This window comes from Amblyomma maculatum, chromosome 1 (assembly GCF_055883805.1).
Source record: "Amblyomma maculatum isolate TAMU_Amacu chromosome 1, ASM5588380v1, whole genome shotgun sequence".
In the NCBI taxonomy this organism is placed as follows: domain Eukaryota; kingdom Metazoa; phylum Arthropoda; class Arachnida; order Ixodida; family Ixodidae; genus Amblyomma; species Amblyomma maculatum.
Genome location: NC_139344.1, coordinates 448,181,492 through 448,208,384, shown reverse-complemented (window position 1 = coordinate 448,208,384; position 26,893 = coordinate 448,181,492). Strand labels below are relative to the sequence as shown.

The 26,893-nt window shown below is 46.4% G+C and overlaps 1 protein-coding gene across 1 annotated transcript in view; it reads right to left on the bottom strand.

Annotated features, from left to right (window-relative positions):
• Positions 1 to 10,402, bottom strand: part of LOC146209633 (neuropeptide CCHamide-1 receptor-like) — a 41,551-nt gene extending 31,149 nt beyond the window's left edge. Inside the window, exon 1 of the mRNA XM_084587432.1 lies at positions 10,266 to 10,402. The gene's annotated coding sequence lies outside the window, so the exon portion shown is untranslated. The remainder of the gene's footprint in view (positions 1 to 10,265) is intronic.
• Between the last annotated feature and the right edge of the window lie 16,491 nt (positions 10,403 to 26,893).

Here is a 26,893-nt window from a genome sequence, read left to right as displayed (position 1 = left end):
TACAGCCCACACGATTGCTAAACACTCCTTTTCGGTAACGGAGTAGTTGGACTCGGCTTTGGTGAGAGCACGGCTTGGGTAGGCGACAACGTATTCGGAGAAGCCAGGCTTGCGCTGGGCGAGGACGGTGCCGAGGCCGACACCACTGGCATCGGTGTGAAGTTCTGTAGGTGCAGTAGGGTCGTAATGGCGAAGGATTGGTGGTGACGTCAGAACATTGCGCAGTGTCGCGAATGCATCATCGCAGGCTGGCGACCAAAAGGAGAGGTTAGGGGTGCCTTTCAAGAGCTCTGTAAGGGGGGCTATGATGGTTGCGAAATTCCGAACAAAACGACGAAAGTACGAGCAGAGGCCCACGGAGCTTCGCAGTTGTTTCAAAGTGGTCGGTTTCGGAAAGTCAGCGACGGCGCGCAGCTTCTCAGGATCAGGCAGAACTCCATCTTTACACACAACATGTCGGAGTATTGTGAGCTGGCGGGCACCAAAGCGGCACTTTTTGAGGTTCAGTTGAAGACTGGCGCGGGTTAGGCAGGTGAAGACCTGGCGAAGTCGAGTCAGGTGGGTGGGGAAGTCGGTTGAAAAGACGACGATATCATCGAGGTAGCATAACCAGATGTTCGATTTCAGGCCGCGCAGTACAGTGTCCATCATTCTTTCAAATGTGGCTGGGGCGTTACAGAGTCCGAATGGCATAACATTAAATTCGTATAGTCCGTGTGGAGTAATAAAGGCGGTCTTCGGACGATCCGCCTCTGCCATGAGCACCTGCCAATACCCGGAGCGTAAATCGAGTGAGGAAAAGAATTCTGCGCCTTGCAAACAGCCTAGGGCATCGTCGATTCGTGGGAGGGGGTACACATCACGACGAGTGATTTTGTTGAGGCGGCGATAATCAACACAAAATCGTATGGAGCCATCTTTCTTTTTAACTAGGACCACAGGAGACGACCATGGGCTACAGGATTCTCTAATTACTCCGCGTTGCAGCATGTCATCGACTTGTTGGGCAATAACACGGCGCTCAGTCGGGGACACCCGATACGGCCACTGATGGAGAGGTGGGTGAGCGCCAGTGTCAATGAGGTGAGTAACGGTCGTCGTGCGGCCCAAGGAAGATTGCGGGATGTCGAAGGAGGAGCGGATTTGGTGTAGAAGGTCAAGAAGTTGTTCTCGGTGGCGCGGCTCTAGAGCGCTGTCCACAGAATGGTCAAAAAGATCCCACTGTAGCGGATCTGAAGCCACACGAGTTGGAGTCAAGGCGTCAACTTGGCAAACAGGGAATGACAAATCATCAAAGGCGAACAGAAGGTCCACGGGCTCGATGCGGCCGAGGCACTCCCCTTCGATCAACATAGCGGGAGACGCAAGAGGATTGGCTACCAGAAGTGTGCTAGCGCCGTTGTTCATGTCAAGGACGGCAAACGGCAGCGGTAAGTGGCGGCGGCGGCAGACAACGTTAGAGGGCACAAAGAGGACTGTCGCGGCGGTGGTAAAAGAGGCAGTGAGGGGAACCAGAACAGCGCTAACGGGTGGGATGGTTTTGTCATGAGCTGCGAGGAGTTTGGTCGCAAAACGAGGACACGGCTCGTGGAGCAGGGCATCAGACGGTGCATCACTCGATTCAATGAGCTCTACTTGAGGACTGGCGCAGTCAATGATAGCATGATGCTGGGACAGGAAATCCCAGCCGAGAATGACGTCATGAGAACATGTGGGGAGAACGACGAATTCGATGATGTACAAGGCTGCAGCAATGACGACGCGAGCAGTGCAGATAGCTGTCGGCTGTATACTGTGAGCGGATGCGGTACGAAGCGATAGTCCCTCGAGAGGCGTAGTCACCTTTCGGATGGAGCGGCAGAGTTTTTGGCTGATAACAGATACAGCGGCACCGGTGTCGACGAGCGCAAGAGTATGAACACCTTCAACGATGACAGGAATAACATTCGCGGGATTAAGACGAGGACTTTGAATTTCTGTCGAATACGCAGTTCGTGCCTCGCGAACTGCGGCGTTTAGTTTTCCGGCTGGGTAACGGGTCGTCGGCGCATTGGCGAAATGGAGCGGCGACGTGGTGATGGCGAACGACGAGGGAGGAAGTCCGGAGGATCAGGGGGTGCTGTTGGAGGACCCGATGGGACTGGGAACTGGGGGGCCAAATAAGGTGGCGCATGCCGTGCAGCAAAGGCCATATTTATTCGGCGCCGGCAGTAGCGTGTAGTGTGTCCAGGGATGCCGCAGTGGTAGCAAATAGGCCTGTTGTCTGCAGTGCGCCATGGAGATGGTGTCTGACGCAAGGGGGGAGCAAAAGCTGTTGGTGCGGACCGCATGGGGGGCGAAGCATACGCATATGCTGGCTCAGGCGGTGGACTTGAAGTGACTTCGGCATACGTGCGACGCAATACTTGAGGAGGAGCCGGCGCGAATGCTGGAGCGTAGCTCAGTGGCGCAACGCCGGACGATGAAACTGTGGGCGTGAGTAACGGCATTGAGGGTGCGACCGGAGCTGATTGAGGAACAGGATTAGGGAGGACTTCAGATACATGCTGCTGGATTGCATGGCGAAGCTCCGGAAAAAGGCCAGTTGTTGACAACTCCTTAACATATGGCTGTAGGGACAGTTGTCGCGCGACCTCCTGACGTACAAAAGCCTTGATTTCTTCAGAGAGGCTAGATGACTCCCTCTCCGCGGCTAATCCAGCGAGTGATGCATGAGGCTGGCGAATCAAAGCACGCTCCTTGCGGAGTTCGTCGTAGCTTTGACAGAGGTCGTATATTTCCTTGACCGTATTGGGGCCTTTGGCGATAAGCATGTTGAAAGCGCCGGCATCAATTCCTGTGAGGACATGACGTATCTTAACGGCCTCGGTCATGGTCGGGTTTACGCGGCGACGCAAATCAACAATGTCCTCAATGTAACTGGTGAACGATTCACCGGGCAGCTGTAGTCGCGATCGAAGACGCTGTTCCGCGCGGAGTTTTCGGACGGCGGGGCGGCCAAAGACATCAGAAAATTTCGTCTCGAAATTCGCCCAGGTGGCAAAGTCCGACTCGTGGTTTCGAAACCACAGATTAGCGACGTCGCTCAAGTAAAAGATGACATTGTTGAGCTTACGGTTGTCGTCCCAGTTATTGTGACGGCTGACCCGTTCGTAAGTGGTCAGCCAATCGTCGACGTCGTCATCGCTGCTTCCACTGAAGGTAGCCGGGTCCCGCTGACGAAGCGCACCTGTGCAGGTGACGGGTGGAGGCAGGTGCAATGAAGTCGGCTCCGTCATTGGGGTAGTCAATGTTCTGCTCCGAAGTTCCAGGGCGAGATCGGTACAGGGAACCTCAGATTGACCTCCACCAAGTGAAATGTGGATTTAATGGTTGGTTTGAACGTCTAGCGCTGGCAGTAATTCGGGCACAGCAGGATCGAATTTCCAGCCGCAGGGCACAGCTTCAGCGCGAGCGAGATAGGCGCCGGAGACAAGCGATGGTGATGGCGATGCCGCAGCGTTTTCTGTTCTTTGTCTTCCTTGCACTGCTCTTAGTTTTCTCTCACTTTACGCTTCTTTATTAATAGTAAAAATATTACAAACGCTCAATTAAGCAGCAAACGTGCAAAACTACCTTTCTACTACTAGGACTGTGTGTTTTTCTATTTATTTTTAATTATCTTAGCTACGACAATTTAATCTGCTGCAAATACTGACCCCTTTGACAGTGAATCTTGACATTCGTTAGGTATTAGCTGCCCAAAGAGAGCAAAAAATAAACCTGTCTTGCAGCTACCCTTGGTGGTCTCAACATCCTTAAGAAAGCTGACACCACGGAGCAAACCCATAAAGAAAGCTTTTTTTTTTCCTTTCTTTTGCCTGTAGCAATATTTCAATTTCGCCCACGAAGCCTTAAATGTTGTAAATTAAAAATGCGCATTCGTAAAATTAATTATGCGCACTTTATAGTATTTCACACTTTAAGACAACAAGCAATGTATTTGGAATGTTTCTCTATTTCGCATCTACCCTGTAAGCTAGAAAGCGTTCCAGTTGTCAAAACAGATCGTGCAATAAACTAGGCCAGGGAATTTATTTTACAGCTCAAGCAGCTGAACCTGCAGGAGTGATACCTTTTATGGTTCACCGAAGAATGAAAACAAACTTTCCTGTCTCTCCTCTACCATTCTACGCCGGGGATTGAAAACGGCGATGTAGCCACATTAAAAACAACACACTGTTTGCACGCAAAGACGCTGCTGCTGCTCAGAGCATGAGTACAGATTTCACGGTGTGAAGTAAACGGCAATTCCCTCCAATCCTCGTAAATAATTTCGACCGACATCATTCATGAACGCAACGTATAGCAGTGAGGGATACATGCTACAATTTATATGTCGCGCAGCAGCTGTGGTTGTTTCGTATTCAATATCGCGTTTTGCTTTCCTAATGGCTTTATTATCAATGCCCTTGATTCTGCCTCCCATATATCATATTTTGTTTTTGAATATGGGTTACAAATTTTAAAATTATCATCAGCATCCGAGGTAGACCCATTGTACGGACAATGTCTTGATCATATATCTCCAACTGTTCCAGTCCTAACAGCTGCGTTTACTCGACGCCTGCAAACATCTTGACCGCCCCCCCCCCCCCCCCCCCAACTTTCTGCCGCCTCCTGCTACGCTTTCCTTCACTTGCAATCAAATTCGTTACCCTAACCGACAACTTCACTCAACATGCCCTGCCCATGCTAATGTCTTCTTGACTTTGACTGGAATGTCATCAACTCTCGTCAGCTCCCTGGCACACGTTATACGCTTGCTGTATCTTAACATTACGCCTACCATTTACCGTTGCATAGGTGTTTGCGTTGTTTTAATTTTTAGTAGAACCATTTTAATTACCCTCATATGTGATCACTGGTGATGTAAAGCAGTTGAGCAGTTTCCCCTTTTTGGATACGGTAACCTGCTATGCACTATATGAGAGTACTTGCCTAATGCGCTTCACCTCACTCTTATTAATATAATTATTTCCCTTTTGTCGTGTGGATCTGTGGCCACTACCTGTCCTAAATAAACGTATTCCCCTAACACCTACAGTTCTACAAATAAAACTCGCTGATTTAATGAAGGCTGCTTAGTCTTCAAAAAAAGAACAACAAGATCATTAACATTTCTGCTGAAGTTTAGTTTTCCTACTAATTACAATATACAAGGTTTATCAGTCGCTTTAAACAACAAAAAAAAACAACAAAAAGAAACGCTTTTTTTGCAACAACCAAACCCAGCGACACTTCTGCCATGTGGCGAAAAATACTTCGTCGCCGAAAAATTATACATTTCGTTCGCAACGCCAAGCGGTGCTTTATGACAACTTGCCAAACCTGCTGATCATCCACATCAAGCATTGCTGCCAAGCTTTTAACCCTGCGCACCCTCTCTAACACTGTCAAGCTGCTTGCACGTGCCACTTTCCGACCTTGATTGGGCAGTTATGTTTAACGTCGCGTTCGTATCTTTCTTCACTACTCTACTCAACTTGACTCGCCTTTACCGCTCTCATCGTTTTACTTTCCAGCCTTCATGCTCCCCGTCACATTCTTCTAAGAAGGTACTTCATTCGTATTGCATGATGTAAACCTTTCATCTTGAGCTGGTACACACCTAATCATTCAGAACTCCTAAAAATGTAAATTATCTCCGTATAGTTTATCTGTATTTCACTTTCTCAAAGTCATTGTTTTTAAATATCATTGCAGCTCACATAATAAAGCCTAAGGTATTGGCAGTCTAAAAACGAGGCTACAGATACTCGCCCTTCAATCACCACCCAGTTTCATCGATTATTGTCGTTTTTAAAATAACAGTACTCGCCATGAAACTAATTTAAAAACTCCTTGGACTCAAACTACATTTTCATGCTTCACATCACGGCTTCCTTAAGGGCGTATCTTTCAAAACCTAACTAGCGCTATTTCTTGTAACCTGCATGCCAATATTGAGAATAATTTTCAGACCGACAACGTTTGTGTACATTTCTCGAAAGCTTTCGACAGCTTCCTCTTTGCCATGTATTGCAAGATGTTTCACAGCTAAACCTATAGCTTAATATTCCTAAATAGATTGATAGCCAAATTTTTCTATAGCCCACTCTCAGGCACGCCTTTATCTTTTGTTTTTCAATTCCCACCTTCCTTCTTTTTTCACGGTGGGGCCTAAATGTTCATCGAGACGTGTGACAGACGCTGCGTCTTTCCCTTCTCGAAAAACAATGTTTCGATTTTTACAAGAGTTTTAACTGATTTTTCGCAGTCCATGTTAACGGCCAGAGGTCTAAAACTCACACCACGCGTTCAGCAAGTGCCTAGGCCGATACTCTTTTTGTTCTTAATATATACGTGATTAATCCATGTAACGTCGCCCTTGGTATTGTAATGTTCGAAGACAACAGAGTATTTTACCGCAACATGAGCAATCTTCACAATCGCTAGACTTTTGCTAATCTTAACTGCGCAACATATTGATGCAATAACAGGCTAGTATCGGTCAATCCTGCTAAATGTAAAGTATCCTTCTCGTGTAGTCAAAATTCCAATTGCTTTCATTTCTCAATTTCTAACACAGCAAGTGAGATTAACACGCGCCCGTACTGGCAACATCATTTCAGAATCAAGCGAAAGATTACGTTTTCTTTGGCGTCAACTTCGTTTTGCGCCACCCCATTAAAATTTGTGCTCGTGCAAATCACTTGCTGAGCCAAAATTAGAGCATAGATCCACAATCTGGGCTGCACATCAATGGTATCTGATCGCAACAATTGAAACCAGTCAAAATTCTGCATGCCACCTGATTCATTTATTCCTCATTCTCATATGACGTCAGTATTTTAACTCCAAAGCCGAAAACCCGGAAAGCCAATCTTCTTTTGCACTCCACAATAAGCCTCGCTCTTTATCAATATTTTATTTGCATTATTCCTCTTCGAATAAAGCACTGCACATGATAGCCGCAGCACACATATATCACGCCACTCGTCGTTGCCCATTACTAGGTTTTGTGCTCCGCTTATTATTACTGTTTTGTTTTCACCAGCTACATACTGGACCTGCCGATCCTCTGACATTGTCGCCATCACTTCATCACCTTCTTTTCAAGAAGGTGTAATCGATCATCTTCATCGCTGAGGAATCATCGCAGCATGTTCTGTTTTAAACGGTACCTTTTGCAACACGCTCTCAAATGGAGAATAATTAGGGAAATAAAACTGACATGAACCGAAAATATTTTAATAAAATTTTACTACGCTACTGCATGACGTTAAACGCCACCCGACAAAGAAAGATATATAGCCACCGTTCAAGAGAACCGTACGAACTGCTTGCGCTACCCTGCGTATCGTGTCTGACACGTGGTCCAAAGGCACCGGCTTCAATTCTCGTTTCCTGCTGCCTCCTGCGACTCGGCCGTCACATATGATATTGCGAAGTCTTTCAACCTATTGGTCAATCAGCACCCAATAACTTCACGTCTGCTGACGTTTAAGTCAAAAGACCGACTACTGATGCAGGCCTTTCTGTTGCACCGGGGTCTGAACGCTGTCGCGTATATATATCTGCAGAACTCGTCTGTTGTGCTTCGTGTCTTCGCGCTGTACCAACTACTATGTCCCATTATTGTGTTTAGAAAAGTATTTTGTAATACCGAAAAGGCGTCTTTGAATTAAATATTCTGTTAATGGGAGGGGGAATTGACGCACACCTCCGTTGCGCACTTTGACTATATATGCAACATCCGCTTACATTATTTTGTGGTTAACTAAATAAAGAACGCTGTTTCTCAAGCCAAAAATATTCCATTAGTCATTCTTGAAGCCACTGCAAGAGCTGTGTACTTGTACTAAATGTATATGTCTGAGTTACTGCAGTTCAAGGAAGGAAAAACACTTTAAAATTTGTCTCCCAGGTACACCGCCCATTTTTCAAGTATACGAATTTGAAAAGCCAGGTTTATTCAGACACTCAGTATTCTGTTTCGGCTAATAAAAAACGGCATTCGCTTGAATATCTGTACTACAGCCAAACTGGATATAGCACCCTTGCGCCTGGTGGTCTTTTGGGTATCTTTATTACCACAAAAACGTTAAAGGGCCACTTCTCCAATGAATCTTATGTTGGCATTGGCGTTGTGAGAAACATCTCATGGTTATGCATCTGGCAGACTGCCGAAATTGGCAGCTTACATGACCGGCCACTAATTGGTCGTCCGGTTATTTGACGTCACGAGACTAATGACATGGCCGCATTGGTAGCAGGTGCCAAGTCGGGAAACCCCTTTGAGATAACAGATAACAATCTATCCAACCGAGACACCTGTGCCTTGAGTCAGACATGCTACTCCCTGTTCGCGTAGCCCAATCGATGCGGCTTAATTTTCGGGTCTTTATATCTATGTCGAGTGGTGTTTGGATTATTGTGGTAGTTAGGACTCTATGCTTTAGGGTACGTGTGAAACAGTACAGTCGCAAATCAAAGAGATTAGCGATTAAGCAAATTGCCCACGGAATCTGCGTGGGCGAGAACACGGAAAGGGAGCTGCACACGAGAAGCATTAGCCCTGTCGCTTCATACCTTTTTTTTTCTTTGTTCTTTTTCAAGGCCGGACTGAACCCACTGAGCAACAAAGTAAAAAACTGGAGTCCTCATCCTGACAACAAAAGTTCTTCTGTGCTTCCTCTCGGAGCGCTACGGGAAACATTTGGTAGCTTCACGGCAACTTTGTCGTTTGTGGGGTTTAACGTCCTGAAGCGACTCAGGTTATGAGACGCCGTAGTGGAGGACTCCGGAAATTTCCACCACCTGTGGTTCTTTAACGTGCACCGACAACGCACAACGGACGGACGCCACTCCGTTTCGCTTCCATCGAAACACAGCCGCCGAGGCCGGGATTCGATCCCGCATCCTTGGGAACAGTAATCGAGCGTCGTAACCACTGCGCCACCCCGGCGGGGCAAGGCAAGGAAGTGGGTGATGACACTCTTATAGCCCTAATACGACAAGCAGAGCGGACGGCAATTAAGTTGCTATAATGCCCAGCCACGTCCCATTTCCTTGTAATTTATGAAAGAGGCTAGACTGTAGCAGTCATCGAGCTGGAGCACACCCACGAGGTCTTGCGGAAGTCTCTTCTGACGTTACCAGAGACCGCAAAACGGGCGAGAAAAATGATTCGGAAACATGACAAGCCCTGAGCTGCACTGGTGATCAATAAAACTAATTAATCATTTAGTGCTTTAGTAAAACGATCCATTATTAACACGCACCATCATTTTATTTGATTTTCATATAACGAAGAATCGTCCGCACAAAAGTGGTGTCAGTGTATCTATCGGCAATAGAAAGGTTATACAACTGTAGAAACAACCGAACGAGTGGAAGGATCAAGCGCTAACAAGAAACAATAAAATCCCCTCTCTGATTGCATTATTTCGCACGTTTCATATCAGTCGGCGACTTACTCTACTTCTTCCTGCCAGGAGATATGGCACTGACGTATTTTAGGCGAAGGCAGCCGCATTTTCATGGAGGCAAAACGCACGGGGCCCGTGCGCTGTGCGACATCACTGCAAGTTAAAGAACCGCGGAGTGAAGAAATTATCTGGCTCTGTCCACTACGGCATCTCTCATAGTCTATGTTTTTATGTGGTATAAAACATTATAAACAAACCGAATTTATTCTAATCGTAGTTTTGTAGTTGTCCAGTGAAGAAAAAAATTTTGCTCGCAGTCTTTCAGTTCTAACAATGAATTTCTACTTTTAAGACATTCATTGAGCCGTGTTTGACAGCCTTGTCACTTGAAGTAATGTACACCCTTTAGTTTCAAACTCAGCGTTTGTTCCGGTGTACAGCTATCAGCCTAAACATTTTTTAAAAACTAAAATGTTTGCCCAAAAGGTTTTGCCTAAGCAGGTTTTCAGGAATGCTGTCGCTGTTCATTGCTTAAAATTTACTGTTTGATGCTGTTTGGAGAGTATCGAAGTACGTACATACGTTCTATAGGCAAAGACGATCAAGTAGTCAAAAGTCTTTTACCAGAAATGTAGTCTTAAGAACAACATATCGCTAGAACACTTTATGCCGGAATTTACTCTGCTCTCTTTGTTTTCTTTAGATCAGTTTTAAACTGGAGGTCTTCGCTAAAATTGTGATACATGTGGTGCATTCTGGTACAAAAAACGGAAACTAGAATCTGCCCATGAAGAGATGGAATGCAAAACTTACCGGTCGACAACAAGTGTTATGTTTCATGTTTAGACGACGGTAAACCTGGAACGCGACGGGAACAACCAGCACAAACACTCGTGACCACAACACTGTAGGGGCACGACAGTCGTCGCGACCGACTATAGCTTGCCAGCACGATGGCTCCTCGAAGAACCGAAACGGCTTCACGTACTACCCATGCCAGTACGCCTGCATGGCTACAAGCTGAAGGAACAATTCCTTGCGGAGGATGGGGACACAATGCACTTGGAGACGCCACCGTCCTCTCAGTGCGCGCCTGTCAGGCGCGAGGGAGCCGCGAGTACACAAAGACGACGACGACCTCCCTTGGACGCACCGCTACGACTACAGCCAGCGTTCGCCTGCGTCGGCTAGCGCAGCCGACTGCCCGTTGGAAGAGGGTTTTCACTGAATTCTCCCCTTCTTCGTTGCCCTTTCTCTAGCCTTTCTACCTCCCCTCAGACACCCTGTCCAGTAGTTTATTTCTTCTTTCTGGGATTAGGCAATACCGGCTGGAGGCCATGCGTTCCGACAGCAGACTTCGGAGAGCGTCGTGTCTTATTTTTGTTTTATGTGCGGTGCGTTTATTTGCTCGCCTCTTCTGTGCTTGCGCGCCTTCATCCTCTCCTCCCGGCGTGGAACGCTGTCCACGTAAAGGAGCTGACCGCATCATTCCACTCTCTTTCTCTCAGCTGCGCCCATATCTTATTCAAAAGACCGGTTTCGCACTCCTTCTCTCGGCAAATGTGTTTTCCAAAGGCAGCCGCCACCTTCGTCAGCGCCAGTTCATTCAACGATCATATGTGGATACTAATTCGCCCTCAAGCCCAAAGCATTCATTGCCTTCTCCCCCTTCACCGTCCAGTCAGCCTCCTCCATAACCCCCTTACTCAGGATCGACAAGATACACCTGTGTTTTCCAGCGAAACTCTCCCGCCGTTCATGGCTACCGGTGTCTTCTTCACTTCCCTCTGCTTTTTTCGCTTATAGCATTCATTTGGTTATTCTTCCTGTTAGTTTTTTTTTTCCTTCGAGTGCTGAAGGCTTTTTTTCTTCCAGAAATAACGATGGGCCGTACGGCTAGCGCCAGGGAAGTGGGGAACGACTGTTTAGACGTAGCTTGGCGAGAAAAAGTAAAGAGCATGAGGAAGTAGATGCCGGGAAAAGCCAGCGCAACAACCACCTGACGCCTGGATTTACTTTTTAATTCCACCATTTGCTTACGCACGCACACCACTCGTAATGCCTGTACGAGAGGGCACCGTAACGCCGGTGGAAGAAGCATAGAGATAAAGAGTGCGAGAAGCGCAGGATGGGGAGGAGTTGTGGTAGAGAAGCCACATAATGCTTGTCAGAAAAGTTTCGAAAGAGAAAAAGAGAAGCAGGATTGTGAGGCTGAGATATAAAGGAGTGCACGCTGTTTATCCTCGCTTCCCATTTGCAGGCATTACGCGCTCAGCGCCGTGAAAGGCACATCGCAGAGAATGGTCGTCCGCGCGGCTCACGGATTTTTTAAGTTTTCAGCGCGAATATGAAAGAGGTGACAAAAGGGTAACAGAAAAGAAAGAGCGAACGAAGCGAAGAGAGAAAGAAGGGGCTGAAAGGTAGAAGATGAAGGAAAAAATCAGAGAGGGTAACAGTAGAACAAATCAGTTAAGTAAACATTCGTTTGAAGGCAGGAAATGTTGAAGGCAGGAACCCGCCTCTTTATCTGCCCCCCTTTCGCACTGGCTTCTACGTAACTGACCAGTCGCCGATTTATTTAGTTTTTAGTTATTTTAAGCATCTACATCACATGGCTAAGGAGGAAAGAAAAAAAGCGGCAGGAGAGCCGCTTGACGTGGCTCCGTGGCCCTGATTACATCGGTGGGAGATATAATAAAGAGGTGTTTAGCTACAAAGGAGACATTTCGGTATTACACAGCTTGCGCAGAAATATTGAATGTCATTAATACTTAGCTTTTCTGCAACTGCAAAGAGACAGACATAAAACATTTTTATAGCGGATCAAGACAACGTTGCATTCAAGAAAACGCAACCCAACGCAAAACTCAATCAAAATATCAAAAACGAAACGCGAAAATATACATGTGTACACAATGAACAGAAACTAAAGTACTGCAAACGCAGAAAAAAATGGTATAAAAGTATTTTTAGAGCTCTTGGTAAGATCGTAGAAAATCAGAAAAGTTGTGTACTCTGTGCAATCGTGTAATCGTGTAGCAGGATAGGCAGAGCAAACATTCGCTTGGGTTATGCATGCCTGCTATAGCAATTATCTGTTCCCATCTTGCTTAGAGACAAAATTTGAGACATATGCGCTCCAGAGACTTTTCCCAACTAAGCACGTTTTTCCTGCGCATACCACTTTGCTTCAGTGTTAGAGATACCATGCCACTTACAAAAAAAAAAAAAAAAAAACTCGATGGACAAAGGGTGAAGTGACTAACCCCCCAGGCTTTCAGTTTAAATCGAAAACGTCAAACACCTAAGTGACTGTACTGAAAACGTAAACTTCTAGCGAGATCCAGAAATTTCTCTCGCGATTTGGACGCTATTATCAAGAGACGCATTACATGGAAAGTATTGGCATCGCTATGCGATGAAGTTTGGTCATTTCTGCTTTTCGATGCCACCATCTCTCGTACTTTAACAAAGGGCCCCCTAATTTGCCGCGTTTTAGTGCGAAAATACTCATATGGACGCCAGAGCCGAGTAACGATCTTGATCTTGTGTCCCTGACTCCTGATTTGCCCACCAGATTGTGACGTCTCACTCCACGTGTCATGGCATGGGTATTTCAAGCATAAATTTACTGCATGGTATCAACGGTGCTGCCAGGCTAAACCCTGGATCATATTGTTGCGAAGAAGATCGGCAGTTGCGCGAGAGACGTCCTTGCGCTAGGCCAGCCTTTAATAATCATCCTTCACCATGTCACCATGTTCTGCCGTTTTCTTGCTTGTCACCACGTAACAATTTATTATAAAAACCAACATCATCGTCTTCTAATGATCGTGTGAATAAGGCAGTGAGTATAGCTCACAGGAATATTTTATTCAAGAAATTGCTCTATCTTCAAGGCTGAAAGGAGAATGTCGATTTGGAGCCAAAAAAGACAGGTCAGCAATCTGCACGGAGGCTTGCTTACAAGTTACAAGAACACCAGCGCTCGAACAAAGGATGCTCGTGCAAGCGCGCACTTTCTTCCTTTTTGCGTCCGCATGGTTGTGCTAGCACCAAACTACAAAACAATGGTGGAATAGGAAACGCGGATGGCTGCACGGACTTTGCTGGTGACATGCTAGTTAGCGAAAGGCGGCTTGGAAGTGTATTTTGTTAGCAAATAAAACGGCGGGACACTTCAGCTCCGGCTTGAATGGTACGACTTGAAAGCGATCTGTCAACCGGAAGCCTTTCGCAGCCTCGTTCGCGTATATGCACTTCGCTGCTTTCCTAATCGCTAATCTTATATCTCGTACCTCTAATGTGTCGCATATTCTGATCAGCATACAGTCATAGGCTGCCACATTAGGCTAATGAGCGCCCGACATAGAATAAAGCCCCGTTTATTGGCAAGCCATGCCTGCGTGACTGTGTTGCCTTGGGGTTGGATATCTGACTCTGTATCAAGCATTCGCAGAGGGATCTATTCTTACATCTTCCTCTCTTCTCAAAGAGCTGGCAGCTTCTGCAAACACGGCAACGTTATATGAACACCGATGTCGCATAACCCGACGTCCAGTCAGTGCACGGCCATGTAATTTCTCAATTGCGACATTGCAGAGGTATGCTCGTGGTTTTTGCTGTCAAAGCACACGTTGGGGTCTTTCGAGGATAGTGCCTCTAACTGCATGGCAGCATATCGCACTCGACTGCGGTTTTTGTAAGCCGATGGCCATTACAACATCGGGATCTGCTCTGCCCAAACGCAAATATACGGACAGTGGGCAATGATATGCTGTCCATAATTTGTGTTCCATTGATCACTGCTGATGAAGCGTCTCTAGTTGCAGCCACGTTAGCTTCAGACCAGGCACGTCGGTCAGGAAGCCTTATTTTCGTGCATACAGGCCCTACAGGTCGGTCGAATGGGAGCCGCTTATCACAATGAACTGCGGTTCTCTAATATCCACATTTATGACGCTTTCACTAAATTAATGGTGCATGTTGTAAAGAAGCGTGTTTTTTTTTTATTACGAAACAATTTTGCTGGCCTCGTTGCAAGCCTAAATTTAGCGTCGGGGAGGTCGAACTCTACGATTGTGACAAACGCCCACACTCCCCCCCTTCTTTCGTCACTGGAGAGAAACATTGACTCGGGGATCGTGCCGGTGCAAGAAATAATCTTCTCTTTAAAATTTCACAGCTAAACAGACTGACGCAACGCCAGTATTTCTCGCGTCCTCCCTATAGCCTAACCATTGCCGTCAATACATTTATGAATGCGCCGAAGAAAACGCCGGGCGGACGGCCCCACTCAGATCCCTGCTCATAAAAACAACAGCCCTGGGGTGCAGCGGAGCGCTCCTTCGGAACGCGCTTATTACGCGCCGAAAAGCGCAAGGTAGCCTCGATTGCCACAGTGATTACTAAGCCGCAGACAAGGGGAAGTTCAAATGCTTAAGCATGCGGTAACAGTTTCAAAAGCGTTGCAGCGCGGTTGGCGGCACATTAACGTATATCAGAACAAGTCGCGGAGTTTATTTTGGTTTTATAAGCAATGGCCACAAGCAGGCTTTTCTCAATGCTGTAGACCCTTGTTTTTTTTTTTGTTTTTCCTGACTTCTATGCTGTTTATAGCAACGGAGAGGTCATTAGCTCGTGATACCGGATGGGAGCAAGGTCTGGTGGTTTGCCCGCGAGGCCTGTAAATTCCCGGGGCTATCGACAAGGTCAGCGGCCGCATCTACAGCATTTATCTTTAAGCAAACAAAAAATAATAGGAAGTAAAAAAGAAGACATAGCCACTTGGCGAACAAGTCAAAAGCCAATAATTGGTAATTGCTTATAATGCTCTTTGTTTTGCTTTTTCCGCTAAGTTTTCCCTAGAGTAGCTGCGAATTTTTCACGCGTCTGCTGGACACGACCTAAGTGTCTTTTTAGGCTGCGTCAGCTCTAAGTACTTCATGAAGAAGGAATTTTTTTCCTCGCAGGTCGCCTGCATTCAGAACCGTACACGAGAACAACGAGCCTTTCTCGAACTTTGTCCAACGCATTGCTTAAGAATGCTTTACGTGGCCTTGACATAAAGCTTTAGTTTTCTTTCTTGAGTGTTTCATTTATGGTCATGCTTCTTCCAGAAGTGCCTTGGTACAAGGCCCATCGTGTTTGACAAACGGCTTAATATTTCATTATTGGCTGTTTGTTGTTCGTTTGGAGAAATGAATTCTACAGACGAACGAAATATTTGAGATATTGATTTGAAATACCCAAAAGGTATGCCGAAGGTATTCTTTTACATGTGTATTTTACATGTCACAGCCAGGTATGATAATGACGTACATAAACCAGTGGTCTCGCAAGCAGACGTTAGGAGACCTACTTGCAATAAATATTCAAAGTTCTACCGAGGTCCTACTGAGACGTGTTTCCGTTCGTAGGCCCAGTCACCGCTTTTGGCCTTTGTTTTTAAAGAACTAGTCAAGAAGGCGAAGGAGGAGGAGGAAGATGAGGAGGAAAGGCAGGGAGGTTAACTCGTAAAAGAGACCGGTTTGCTACCCTGCACTGGGGGAAAGGGGTGAGTGGATACAAAAGTTGTGGCAGAGGGTTGGGTTAAGTTAGTACAGTCACATCACAGACATGTCACATCACATCGCGTCAGCGTCATATCGCAAAACATAACAGCAAGCTCATAGTATTTCGATTAGGCCTGTGCTTTTCATAAAGTGGAGCAGTGCCTGGGAGGCCATGCACCGCAGAAGATCTCCGTGGCCAGGGACCTAAAATCTTAATTCCAGTGAATGGGCATCCATCTAGATGCTCCAACGCACGGCAGAGACCCTGTCTTTCCTCACTGTATATAGGGCACTAACAAAGAATGTGGCCTATAGATTCGTCGCACCCACAGTTTGTACATGCAGGGCTGTTTGCCATGCCTTTCATAAAAGAATACGAGTTTGTGAATGCTACACCAAAGCACTGCCGGCACAGCAAAGTTTCTTCACGTCGGGGTAGCCAGGTGGAAGCCGGAGCTTTAGGTCAGAGTCGAGGAAATTTAAGCGGCAGTTCGCAAACTGGCCAGAATTCCATAAGGAGAGCGTGTGCTCCCGCGCAAGTGCGCGAAGCCTGCCCGCTGCGTCTGCCCTGGAAAATGGAATCAACACACAATCGCCATCTTGGTGGGCTGTTCGTGCGACCTCGTCCGCCCGAAGATTTGCCGTTATGCCGCTGTGTCCTGGAAGCCATTGGAAGATGATGTCATGTCTTTCATTAATTGGCAGTGATAATTTGAAGTATTTCCGCAACAAGTTGTTCATGGGCTCCACGGCGAAGAGCCGCGTTTAAGGCCTGCAGGGCTGTTTTTCAATCTGTGAAAATGGACCACCGCTGAGGGCTCTGCTGACTCATAAGCCTAATTGCGACACGAAGAGCGGTTAGCTCTGCAGCTGTTGAAGAAGTCTGGTGAATTGTCCCAACTTTTATTTCTGTAATAATTGAGGGTATGACCATGGAGCCTGAAGAACTCACGGCATTCACTGAACCATCGGCGTAGACGTGCAAACGATTTGCATAGTGCTCATGGAACAATTCAAGTGTGATTTGTTTTTGGTCTGTCGGCGATAGCTCGACCTTTTTGTGATGCCGGGTACTGAAAGAAGCACGTGTGGTTTATGCAGGCTCCATAGTGGAGAGGACGGTCTAGATGCGGGTGTAAACTGGGACGGCAAAATAGCGCGGTGCGCATCAACGGGCTCTGCAAACGATGTACGCGGCCTGGTAATAGGAAGACTGGCCAAATGATGGCAGGGAACCCAGTATATGTGTCGGAAATGTGCCCTCAAGACGTCAGCTGTTAGGTAGGTAGATATGGGATGCTCCTGTGCAACTAAAATGGTAGCAGCCGTAGAAGCACAATTCGGCAAACCTAGGTAGGTTCGCAGTACTTGAGCTTGAACGCTCTGTAGAATTCCTAAATTGATTTTCATTCATTCATTTCATTTAGGGAAAAGAGGCTGACAGCAATTGCTCACGTACTTTCCTTTATTAGGAGAAAGTCATGGAGAGCGTCCATGCAGTCGTTGCTCCAACTGTACCATGCATTATTTATGGGATTTCTTCGGTACACCTTACCTGCACTTCGAAATATAAAGAGCTGTGTTACTCTAGGGAATAAATTTATCCTGTGCGAGAAGCCATACTTATTTAAAAAAGGGCCTAATGTTCCTTGGAGAACATATGTAAAAGGAGCGACGTGGAGTCCTTATTTACATAGAAATATAAACCATCGCAACATGACGTAAAATTTTCCTGTTTTTGTGAGGTCATACGGAGAGAGCATAAACACTTAAAATTTATATAGATACGCTGTATATACAGAGCGCTTCAGGTAACTTCTGAAAAAAATTTACGATTTACTTCGAGCACTGATAGTTTTAACCAGGAAATATGAGGAGATCACTGATCAAAAGCAACCCCGAAACTAAAATAGCATGGAATATCGCTACCGTGTTACCCTAGGCGGCATGCAGTAAATTTGCGTGACACCTTCCGATGTTTTCTATGAGCAAAATTTGGTCGTGACTAGTGGCAACATGTGTGAAAATAAGATATAGTGTTCAATAGCGAACATGCGCTCTAGGCGCCTATTAATAGGAAAGAGCTAAATAGAAAGAATTTTACTAACACAAAGTCCACGGTTCACATATTCACCAATTATTTGTATAATGAGCAAGCGCTTCATGTTCTGATGCCCGAAATAACTTAGCTGCCTCCTGCGTTGCTAATTTAAGCGACCGTATTTCTTTGAAAACCTTGTCGCACCATTACTGAACAACGCGGAAACTGCCGAACGAACTTTCCGTCCTGCGCCTCACCACAGTTTCTGCCACTTGAACACACTGCGCAGGACGTTCGAAAACAGATTAATGCTAAAAGTTCAGTAGCCACTTTCGAGAAACCGTGCCGACAACTTTCAAACTCGGCGTTCCATTGTATCACACCGCGCGATTTAAATTCCTTTCTTTGCGCGCAGGCAACGGCCGTCTCCAACGCAGTGCCACAGCATACAATAACGAAATATAAACGTCAGCCCGATCATCTAAGTGACCAGTTACCAGTCTGCGCGGTTTCCCGCTTATGCCTGTATTGCAGTGTTTATGGGAGATCTGAAGGTTTTAACCAATTGTACTGGAAGAAAAGGACTCACCCTTGTCTGTGAAGATCATTTTTGCCCTTTGGGATATATTAGGGACTCTGCAGCCTTGTTACTTTTAGCAACGACGGTACCTGACCAAAAGCTGAATAAGTTATATAACCAAGAATAAAGTGGTATCCGCGAGAAGCACACCGAAAAATGGCGAAGACTTGTAAACACAAGCCACCAAACTGCCGCCACCGCACACGTACTATCACGCCAGTGCCTCTGCGGAGCCGCGCATGCGCGCCCAGAGTAGTGGAAAGGAGGATGAGAGAGACCAGCAGGCGGAAAATTCTTATTAAGGAAAATTTCTGTTGCTCTCTACCTCAAGTCAGCTCTCTTAGTCTCAATGTAGTCTCAATATCTCAATGTAGTATAACCTGCGGGATCGGCGGTCAAATATTGGTGTCGACGCTCGAATTTTACTTACAAAATTAACCACGGTGTCGACACCGACATTCAAGTTTTGGCAGTTTCTATAGGTTACAAAAGCTCTTTTTTCGGTAAGAATCTTCGTAAAGTTGTAATTCTCGTACATACAAGGCGCTATCCGAATCTGGACAGCCCAAATAGATTCTGTATTCGCTTTCCAGTGCATTTTTCTTCCGGAAAGAATTACGTCAGTATTATTCGACGTCCGCGGGTAGAAACCGACCTCTTTTGCGGGCCTTGTTTTGGTTAGGCTTGTATACGTAAGTGAAAGTGAAACTTAAGCGCCATGTTATATTACAGCTTGATCGTGATATGAAGAAAAAAATGCTCAAAATAATACAAGTTTTACGATGTGCAATGAAGGGAACAAAGAGATGGTAATAATGAAGCAGAACAATTAATGATCGGGTGGGAAATGAATAGAATTTGCAAGTGCAAAATATTTCTGCATACGACATCTAGCACGCCTGTATGTTTCAGCTGTCATTGCATTGAGGGGAAAAAGAGGAACGTGGACGATGCATTGTCTTTAAGTAGTACCTATCTAACCGTTAAAGAATTCCCCTTAGCCATTAGAAATTGAAGGTTGTTTACGTTTCTGAACCTCAAAATAAGCATTTACCGGTATGACGCGACAATATTATAGGTTCCCGTTTTCCGGTTAAGCTTGCAAACACTTATTCTATTAGTACTGTATGTATACTCGACTAATGAGTAACCTTTTAATTTGTGCATATTTAATCGCACGGATGTTCATCAGCATACATTCTATGTTACCATATCATACGAAATACCGCGTAACAGGGATACAAAGGCCAGCTTTAACCAAACCGTAAGGACGTGCCTGCGTTGCCCAGGGGCAGCCTGTTTATCTTGGAATGCAAAAAGAAGGTAATAGATAAAAAGAAGAGCGCGAAAACAATGACAAGACGAGTTTTCGCGCTGTTCTTTATTACATTCTATCATGCGCCCGCCAAAACGCGCACTTGGATTAGGATACAGAATGGGAATTCCTCACTCAGCCTTCTATCTGAAAGCCGAAACCTGAGTTGCCAGCTCCTGCCGAATCGGCCATGTCCTTTACTCTCGTGATGTCATATCATCTGACGACCAGCCACCGCACTGCCATGGCATCTGCCATTTACCACCTGCCACAGCCACACCAGCCATGCTTTTTTTCTCTTTATTGCCGGCTGTCAATATAGTTCATATAACAATTATATCGTGCTCAACATATATATATATATATATATATATATATATATATATATATATATATATATATATATATATATATATATATATATGCCGTATTTATTTATACATTCATTTATTCAATTCAATTATTTATTTCCATAATTCCATCCATATCTCCTTCTTGGCGGAGGTGACCAAAGATCCCCGTGTGCACACATAAATCCATTTAAGCAGCCGAAAGCTGGATTTGCGCAGTGGCCGCCACCTACCTGGGATCACAACGTCAACAACGGGCACTATGACCTCTGAGGCAGCTCCTACCACCGCAACAATATTGGCGTAGCCAGTCATCCTCACAAATATCTGCCACCCTCCCATCTTCAATGGCGAATACAAGACAGATGTTGACGACTGGCTGGATGAATACGAGCGATGCAGCAGGGACAATCACTGGGACGCGACCATCATGGTGATCAATCTGAGTTTCTATTTGGCGGGAACCGCTCGCACGTGGCTCCAAAATCACGAGCGCGAGTTGTGACCTGGGAAATTTGCATGCAAAAGCTTCACGACTTGTTCGGGAAGCCCATTGGACGGGCTCTCGCAGCCAAAACCGAACTTTCGTCTCGCTCCCAATCCACCACGGAGTCCTACCTGATCTACATCCAAGCCGTGCTCGCGTTGTGTCGCAAGGCGAACAGCTCCATGCTGGAAAGTGAAAAGGTAGGGCACATCCTCAAGGGCATCGCAGATGACGCGTTCAACATCCACTTCTGCATGGATTGCTCTACCGTCGAGTCGGTGCTTCAAGTTTGCCGAAGATTCGAGCCGGCTAAACAACGACGCCTGGTAGATCGCTTTGAGCGCCTTCCGAACACGGCAGCCACATCATCCTGTGATGATCTGGCTCCTCTGCAACAGCCTACTCAGTCCGCAACAATGACTCGGATCGTCAGGCGAGAACTCGAGGCATTAGCTCCTGCACCATTCCCATCTCTAATGCCTGACACCGTGGCCATGATACAGGCGGTTGTCCGACAGGAACTTGCCAACGTCGGTCTTTCCTCCAACGCCGTACCGCCCTCGTCACCATCGCATCCTGTTCGTGTAGTGGCTCCTGCAACCACTAGCCAAGCTCCCCCAGGTCGCTACGTTAATCGCAATCCTGAAGAGTGGCGCACCTCAGATGACAGGCCAATTTGTTTTATTTGCTGTCGAGCCGGCCACACTTCCGGTTACGGCCGCAGTCGCACCTACCCCGCACCTCCACCAAGATGATACGTGGCAAGGTTAGTGCACGAAGGTTAATCCAGTTTGACGCAGCACACAAAGCACAGAATCACAACAGCGTTAACCTTCTTCTAGCACTAAACGTTGCTACCACTTTGTCGTCTTCTGTGTCACTGTTTCTTATCGTTGTCTTCTTTAGCGTCCAGCGATGCAGGGCATATATGTCACAATATATAGAAGGAGGCTAGGTTAAAAAGCTGAACGGAAGCAGCCTGAAGGGCCCTTGTCTTCCTTAAAAGCAATACCGCAGGAGCTACGCACGCACGATCTGCGAAGGCGTTAACAATTTTTTTTTTAAATTAAGACTCCTCTAAACATAGACAAACAGCAAAATTAATACACCATGATAGATCGAGGCACTGAAATATTATTACGCTCAGATACCGAGTACACTTCTTGAGAAGGGCGACTTCACGCTATCGCGTTGAAAGTGTCCAGATGAGAAACCACTGTATGTTCTTCGTCAAGTTAGCTTCCTCCGCAGCTGCTAGATTAGAATATATTTCGGCCCCATTTTATTCGTTCGAGGAATGCTATTAATGAAGTGGTGAATACTAGCAGTATTATGAGTTGTTTGGTAAACTCGGCGGGCTGGATATCGTTCCCTCCTGAAGGAAAAATGCTTCAATGCCGTCATTGTTGCCCCTATTCTTTTTAATATGCGCCCGGCCTCCTTCGTTTTGCACTCATCTAGTTCTCTGTTGTAGAGCTTGAATAAAACGACTCCACATTTTAGGTGCTTCGGTTTGTCCGGGTCTGTCTAGTCACCACCAAAGGCTTAATTTAGAATTTCTCTATGTCTGAAGCAGTGTTCCCCTGGTAGGTTGCCACCTTAGCCCAACAAGATGGCTGCCACCCTAAGGCCCAGTCTAGGTCATATGAAGTCACCCAAGAGGATGGCTACCATAGGTCACAAGGTTTAGCCAAGATGGCGGCACTTTTAGTAATCACGCTACGCTTGCGTCATAATCCAAGATGGCGGCACAGTTTCGGAACCAGAATTCAAAATGTCGCTTACCACGTGACGTCACATTCTAAGATAGCTGCCCAAAATGTGGGGGAAATTGCGTTGTGCCGCGCCCTGCATCTCTCACTACATGGGAAAAACTGCCTCTAGAGTAATCGCGAAGTTGTTCTCTTCAGTAGTTTATAGAAACCGTAAAAGAACTCTCAATACGCGCAATAAATCAACGCGGCATGTCAGACAGCTCGGCTTTTTTCTCTTTGACAAGCTCCATTCCAATCTCCGAGTGCACGCGACATGGCCTGTGTGGATAACATGTCTTTCCCCGCGTCGTCTGTATCAGTCTTGTCTTTGTTCACCTAAAAGCAAAACCTCCCTTTATTTTAACAGAGCGCGAACACTCTGTACGTCACATATTGATTCTTGGCAGTAAGCTTGCATTTTTGGAACAGCACGCAGGAAAGCCAGGAAAAGAGCGCATCTTTCAGCCCATGAAAAAGAACGGTGCAGCGCCTTAAAGTCGTTAAATCTACTTTTTGATTGGTATACCAATGACAAGACTTAGCTAACTTTCTGGTCCGTGATATTCGCAAGCTTTCAGGAATAGCGGCAACTTTTTGCAGTGGCAAAGTAGCAGTTCTGGTGACGGGTAAACCCACGACATGAGGTGAGTGACCAACTATCCATCGGGCAAGCGAGGTAATTGAGTGAATTCGCGCTACTATGAGCTCTAGAGACGGCACTGCTGCACCATTTTACATAAAAGCACGTCACATCAAAAGTCAAGGCGGGGGGGGGGGGGGGGCGTGCAAAGAAGTATAGACGACGGAATGCATTCCGACAGCAACGAGTGACGTTTATTGCTTGCTCACGCTCGTTTTCGCGTCCGTCCGCTTCCAGAATACGGCACGTGCTAAGCCTGGGGGTGACGACAGACAGCTAATTTTAGTTAACTTGTACCCCCCGTCCGGGGACTTCGAAGGGATGCAAAACTTCGTTCTTATATCTCAGATAGGAGAGAGGCGCCACGCACGAAGAGACGAAATGAGATAAAGGCGCTTGAGTTTCACACACCATAGCGCTTTCGAAGTCACGTTTTTTTTCTAAGCGTATCCTGCTGATGCACGATGTGAAATTTTTAATACCAATGGAAGAAGCATCCCTGCAAGAAATAAAGCCAAAAACCCTGTAAACAACACTTAATTTAATGTGTAAAGCTGTATGCAAGGGCGCCAAAATTTAGAAGCACATGTCGTTCTAATGAAAGGGTAAGCATAATAATGATGAAATAAAAAGAAGTTAGTGACACCGCCCACCCCCTCCCATCCTGTGTGCATCATGAAGTTAACTGCTTCATACTGAGGTTCCTTAGAAAAGTTCGCTTTGATAAGCTCGTTATTTATTTTTTGTAGAATCACCATATAGGTAACTAGTCAGCTTATAATTTCAACGACACTTCGTTTTCTACTTACCAAATGAAACACTTTAAATTAATTCCTAAAGGAATATTTCGCCTTATTTTCTATGACTAAAATAACCAAGCGCCAAGCAGAGAACCTGGAAGCGATGCATCAGCTACTGCAGTAGCTCGATCAGGAGGCCCAAAACTGGCTGCCAACACTATGCCTCCGATGACAAAGTGAAGGATTTGATCAGGATGCATCACGTGGAGCTGGAGGCAGAGCAGGCGGAGAACCGGCATAGTCTGGACGCTCTGGAGCGGTGCTGTGAGCAGCAGACCCACCTGACCGAGGAATAGCATGCCCGCCGGTCCGAGGTCGTCAAGATCCACCGACGTGAGGTGAGTGAGCTATCACGCAAGAAGAAGAAGGCTTCGGAGGCTAAGTAGCGGCTTGAACAGGCACATGCGGTGGCTATGGAGGAGCTGCGTCGCGAGCTGGACGACCAACGGGCCAATAACAGAGAGGTGGAAAAGGCCATCTAGGCACCCAGACAGCATTGGCCGACTGCCGACCTATGGCCGGTCATTGGCAGCTGGTCGGCAGCCGACCTGCCGGCATTCGGTGCTCGGTCGAATGACGGCCCATGGTTGGCCATGTACCAGGTAGGACGGAAGTCGGCCATCAACCAAGGCCCAAGCTCAGGCACCCGACTGAACGCCGACCAATTAGGCTACGGTAGCTCGGCCAATGGGTGGCCCATGGCCGGCCATGTATTAGGTAGGGCAGAAGTCGGCCAGCATCCATGGCCCGAGCTTGTAACCCCGACTGAACGCCGACCTGTTTGGCAACGGTTGCTCGGGCATTTGGCTGCCCACAGTCGGCCGCGTGCCATGTTGGCCAGGAAGCCGGCTAGCACTCACGACCCAATATGCCTGTAGTGGACGCCGATTACCTCCCTGGATCTACTTAAAATCTTGTACAAATCCAGTTGTCAGTGAGAACGCGCATACAAAACAAAATCGCGTGGTCATAGCACGATCATGTAACATTAAATTAGTGATTAGAAGACAGCTTTTTCATTGCCGAGAAAGAAAACGTTGCCGCAAGTTGATCGAATAAATGACCGTTTTCTGCGCGCAGGAACTAAGTGCAGCATCGTATGTTTACCTGGGGAAAGGACCGAATACGATGTGTGCACTTTCTAGATGCAATCCCTGAAAAATGAAAAGTCGGAAGACTGTCGAGTTTGCCATTTTAGTTTCACACGGTGGTAAAAAAAGAAAAAAAGCAGCTTTTCGCGTAGACTGCGAGCATGGCAAGCCCCCCTGTTGCAGCAGTACAGAAAATGTGCGGATTCCGTACGTTTTTCGCATCACACTTACAGAAAACAAGCGGATTTCATACGTTCGTTACGGAAGTCCTTGCGGAACTTACGGATTTCATGCTGCGGATGCGGATGGTCGTGTGCGGAGAGCATATAGACGTCATGCGATTGATACGGGTGCTCTAATAGAGTGTACGGAGCATTGCGGACGGATGTGTGCGGAGCATACGGATTCCTCAGTGGCATGATGCGGTAACTACGGAGTGCGTACGGTTGATGCGGATACTCCGTTTCGCGTAAGCGGAAACCTCGCTGTACAGGCCGGCAAATGCGGAAGAAACGGACTTCACCACAGCTACTCGCTTGAGCCACGTGTCCCGAGCGCAGTCGTTGCAAATAAATAATGAGGCTGTTTCGCTCACTTTTTATACATTTATTGAGAGAATCATACGTATATGTATAAGCCATGTAAAGACTATGGCTCGCGGTGACAATTAAGACGCACCAAAAAATGGCTCGCGCGGCGGTAATAGCAGTTGCAGACGCACTGCAATCGATCGGTAGCATGAACGATCGCCGCGCCTTGGCCGCTATCACTTTGCATGTTATCAGCGTTCATTGAACGCACGGATATGTACCGAAAACAACCGCGAACTTCGGAAGAAAAAAATAGCATGGTCCTATTGATTCTTCTCCGCAATCCGTTCGCGGGTGATTGTGTCATTGCCGATCTTTGCTTAGAAGCGTTTTTTTGGTGACGCTGCGCAATTGTGATGAGTTGCTTGAGCCTGAAAAGCTGAGTGACCAAAGGGATTTGAAAACAGTGCTACATGTGTTTTAATAGAGGTTCACAAGAATATCAGCATGCATGTGAGCCTTCTGAAAGGGTTCATCTTCTGCAATTTAATTTCATTTATTTTCCCCTGAGGGCATTACATAAGGGTGGAGCAAACTTAATATGCAATGCGAACAAGAACGGGAAAACATTGGAACAACAAGAAAACAGAAACAAGAGAAATAGTGCATGGCCGGGTTAAACGGAACAATATGAAAAGTAAAAATAACAACATACCATAAGTAAATGATGCCGAAACTGTTATATAAATCTATGTTATATGCATGAAGTATTAAACACGCGAAAAAAGGCAAGACAATGTAAGCGCTGTCTCCTGCCCCCCCCCCCCCCCCCCCCCCGCGCGCCCACAATTCCGCCGACGTCGCCATCAATGCCTTCACAAAAGTTGGTCGTTCAGTTTTACCCTGAATGATTTACAATCAGTACATGATACGATGGTGTTTGGCAGGGCGTTCCACATATTGCGTCTGGCAAAATGAAGAATTTAGTGCTAATAACGTGCAACAGTTAATACGTGCAATGCTATGATTTGGTAGCAACTTTACTGAATTAAGTCAGTGATGAGCATTTTGCATTTTGGAGGTGCTAAAATTCTTCAAAAACAAAGTCAATCTTGTTGTAAACAATACTCTGATGCCCCCCAGGTTCTTTAGCTTTTACAAGTCAATTCACAGTTTCATCTCACACACATAAGTTTTTGAAAAGTTTGTTTGAAGGCAGGTTGTCTCATACCAATACAGTCAGAATGGCTCTGGATGTTATCACAAAACACAAGTCCGGCTACATAAAACAGGAATCTA